We start from the raw sequence: 4,721 nt of genomic DNA on the forward strand, positions 1-4,721 counted from the left end.
TGGTCTATGAGTTTGGATTTTAAGTTGTCTACACTTGGCAAAAAAAAATGTCAAAGGATCTATGGAGTCGCTCTCAGAGGGCGATTTGGAACTATTGGAACGGAATGCACAACCCTCCTTCAGCTTTCGAGTGTCTCCCTAGTGATTTACGAGACACCGTTATTAAGGCTAGCGCTCAGGCAGAAGACATAGAGATGTACCCAGCGTAGCGTACTTTACTTTCTTGCTGTTAAACACTAAGGAAACACACTAGTGTTATTTAACAAAAGTTGTGGGATTTGCAGGCAAAAGAAGCAAACGAAACGAAACACAACAAGAATAGTTAAGTATACTGTAACACGCATCACATTACTACACTGAATTGAACATAATATGAGCAATCGTCGATCACTGTTAATCGAAATTAATTGAAATGTGTTTTCTCGTGATGTATTCTAGAGAACATTTGCGTTAAAAATGGTTGATACTTTTGTTGGCAAAATGGTTGAGAAAAGGTGGGAAAATAAAATAATTTTAATTTTAACACTTTTTTAACATATTTTCGTGTCGCCACTCGGATTAGTACTTTAACCTTTCAATCGAATGTATTACGATGGAGAGTTGTAATCTATACAATTAAGAAATTAGCTAATGCACATGAGAGAAGAATCGCGAAGAAGAAATTACTTACAGGAAGCATGAGTATGGTAAGTGGTTCAAACTTCATTCAACAATCAATTGGGGCTAATTGGTAACAGCGGGAAACGTCACAAATTTACGGATCACTAAATTGAAAATCCATCACCACACATTATCTATACAATTAGAATGGTCGTTCATTGAAGGGAAATATGCGTTTGCCAAACACCTTACTTTTCTTTACAACTTATACCTAAATAGACATAACTTTTTATATCATCGCGGTTGAATTACTTCTAAACATTTAATGTCCTTTTGTATAGTTATGTTTTGTTTGTCTGAGCTGTTCAGTAAAGTGTGATACTTCTGAAGTGTTTATCTAACTATAATAGCAATCACTTAAAACTGAATCTCTTTCTGTTGAATTTTCTTCCTGTTTGAAATAGACGGATTATGCTTCATAAAGATAACAGGAAGCATTTTCAGCACAATTTCAAAGATGATCCCACGTAAATTTAACTCTTCTGTTGTTTCAGTCATATCAGGAAAGATCAAATTAAACACGGACTTGACATTGAAATTATAGGTTTAGGTCAGAGGAAAATATTCTTTTGACAGATGAGAAGATGAAAAAAATCTAAGCATCCTGGTGAAATTTTCAAGCAATCCCTGCATACCGTTTTCGAGGGCAGGCATTTGAAATTGACACGTTTTGCACCCAAAGTCAACTTGAAGCAAACAGTTGTAATGTCAAACACGCTAAATTTCTTTGTTTTTTTATTAATATTTACATCCAATATCCTACTTCAAAATTGGAATACATCTCAATAAGTACACACTTCAGTCATTGACATATTGTTAACCTTCACTGACCCTTTGTGTAAAGTTGGAACTCAAAGGTCAAAACAATACAGTGAAAAATAAAGAAAAATCCAACTTTGTGCTGTCAATATGACATTACACCTGTTTACTACAAGTGTACTTGTCGTGCTACCTGTGATAATTTCAACTATCACTATAACGCTGTGCTTGGTCGACAATCAAGAACTTCCCCAATACCCATGGAAACATAATGTAAAGAAACATAAACGTAAAGGTAGCAATGAATAAAATACCAGTCAGCATATCAAACGTGTATCTACAAAGAGTGTTCGGGTCCATTATATGTTGGCTATTACCTGTGCCAACTGAAATTCCAGTACTGGTGCTTTTCATTGCTCATTAGAGTATAAGCCCATTGACTTGCAGTGATGCAAGTAATGTGATTGTATTCAGAACTCAGTGCTATCTAGGTTTGATCAATGACTTGCATCACAGCAGGTCGACTGTATACTTTGAAAAGTTAAAAACATCCCCGGTCAATGTTTCTATGTCGAACGAATTATTTGTACTAAAGTTCCGGCATACTCTGGGGCATCTACGTGATAGTTTAATTGCTTTAGTTTAGCCAACAATAACTGATGACTTTCAAATGAATTAAGTCCACCTACAATGTGTCAACTGAACTTTAGCCAACGCACCAAGGAGAGGAAATAACATTCACATATAAATGATGGCGCTAGTTTAATATACTACCCATTTTTTCAACGAAAATACTATAATTTCTCTCAAAAGCATCCGTACATCCAAAAACAGTAGAATAGCGCCTAATCAGGCCATTTATTCAATATACTGTAGCTGCATACATGCCAGTCGCAAAGTGTGTTTCGATCCTCTAACCATAGGCAACGATTCACGACCTATAGGACGATTCTGGTCGATTTGACCAACCCTCTTCGCATCCCCCGGGTTCCTTTTTGACATCAAAGGAGATTTGGATACGGGATCCTAGGCCTCAAATAGTACCATACCACCCACAACCGGAGCGTATAAATTCCAGTGTACCTCGATCCCTAGCACGATTTAAACCACCCATAGAGCAAGAGTCTTTCACCTGCTCCCTTATAGCACCGGCCACCACGTCAGCTGGTAAAAAGTATGCTTGGATTAATACATATATACTTTGGAGAGGAGTGCATAAACTAAATTCAGATGGACTCGATCCCAGAACACCAGGTTACCAGTCCACGGCTCTACCCACTGAACCATCTGACTAGGTACAGCTTCGTTAGTTAACATTATCTTGACGTTGGATAATGTTTTGTAATGATTTCCGCTACTTACAACACAACGAGGGCGAATGCTTAAATACACAAATGAGGGCGAATGCTTAAATACACAATAAGCTGGCAATAGTTCTTTATTAAATTGTAACACACAGGAGGAGAGAAATGCTTACTTTGCAAGATCTCATGTACAATGAGCTAACACTTCAATGATGTTGATGATTACGGAGCAAGGAGAAGAATAATGAAGCGATTTCGTTACACTACAATACTTTGGTTCACATTGCAACACACAAACAAGAGCATGGTAGTTGGAAGGTCTATGTACAATAGGCTTACGTTTTCATGCTACTGAGGACTTCGAACCAACTTGCTTACACTATAGCTCGAGAGGTTTTGCTGTGCAATGAGTAGCCAACTTACAAGCATACTTCAAGTTCATTTAGATCAAAACGGCTGTAGGAAATTCTACATTAGACGAACATTACCTTTTCACCAGTCGTTTCAAAGAAGGCAATGAAAAGGCTCTGTACGTTCAAAATACATGAAGTGACAATCCTGTTTAGAGACCTGAATCACTCAGTGATATTATGTGATGAAGTAATCGAACGTTTGAGAAAAAAAATGTCAGCTTTTCTTCTGGGGGAGGAACCTAAGATAGGAGATGACTTTACCAATCCCAGGGCAATTGTATTTATTTATAAGCACAATCTTGTGTCAGAACTATTTATATATACCTAAATTATAGTATCAATATGCCTCAGAATTCACCATTTTATTCGGTTGGGGGAGGACCTCAACACCCCCTATATGGGAGTTGGCTTCATCAAACCAGGGCAGCACCCTCTTTTTTATAAAATCATTGTTTCGCCTCTGGCCTTTACCTCTACCTGGCCCCTACCTAATTCAGTAGGGATTTGGATTCTCCCCCCCCCCCCTTTCCCCCGTCCTTGAATTCCTGTGCACGCCATTCCTACAACCCACACATTAAATATTATAGCAGAAGTATACTGTAACTCTTTATGAATTTACGTTACTGCTAGCAACACCCGGAAACAAATGATTGTATAATATTTATAGACTTGATTGTCTTGATACGTGTCATTGTGATTCGTACTTGAACACGTGTTTTGTGACTTTTTGTAAAGAATAGGCGGGATTAAAGTCCTAGGCGCAGAGGATTTTCCTATATACGTTATGCTTAGCACTTAGTTGAAGCACACTTCGTCTTCCCGTGAAACTCTGTGTTTGCAACATCTTTGTTAACTAGTTTTATTGTAGTGTTACGGGATATCTACAAACACCTTCCTCAATATTTGAGAATATGACTCATACTAGGAGTACCATACATCCGTCCTTCGGATGGGGACGTTAATCAAGGACCATTGGTGACAGGAACGCAGGAGAAAATTACACGCCTGTCTTGCAAAATCTTTCAGTGCTCATCAAGAAGGGATTTTATATAATGCGATCATCACATGAGTATTGCTTACAGGATGACTTAGTAGGTAGAATGTCAGTCTCGTTGTGTTGTAGTCCAAACAATGAAGGAAACACTTGAGTGTTAAAAGTGTTGCTATATAGCTATTCAGGGTTTCAAAATATTCACATTTTAAAATCTGTTAAAATCTTTTGAAATCGTCAAACTTCTCTGCTAACTTAATTAAGACGACGGCTGCTCAGTGCGTCCCTCAATTTTGATCTATTGTTTTTCTTTTCTTCTAATAAATCCGTGTATTTATATACGCTACATAGACCAGTCGTTTTAACTGATTAACCTCAGTTGTTACACGTGTTATATCTCAAGAATTAAAAGTGTTATGGAAGTACAAACTGGACTAATATTTTTAACTGTCTATAATAATAATAATCAAAAATCAATAATATATCCTTCCAATGAGTGAATTATTTAGATTTTATATGAATGTACCATGGACAAAACTCCTGGAGTGGCAATTAGGTTAGGGGTGGGAGGGGTGGGAGGGGTGGGAGGGGTGG

The sequence above is a fragment of the Apostichopus japonicus genome, chromosome 13 (genome assembly GCF_037975245.1).
Source record: "Apostichopus japonicus isolate 1M-3 chromosome 13, ASM3797524v1, whole genome shotgun sequence".
In the NCBI taxonomy this organism is placed as follows: Eukaryota; Metazoa; Echinodermata; class Holothuroidea; order Aspidochirotida; family Stichopodidae; genus Apostichopus; species Apostichopus japonicus.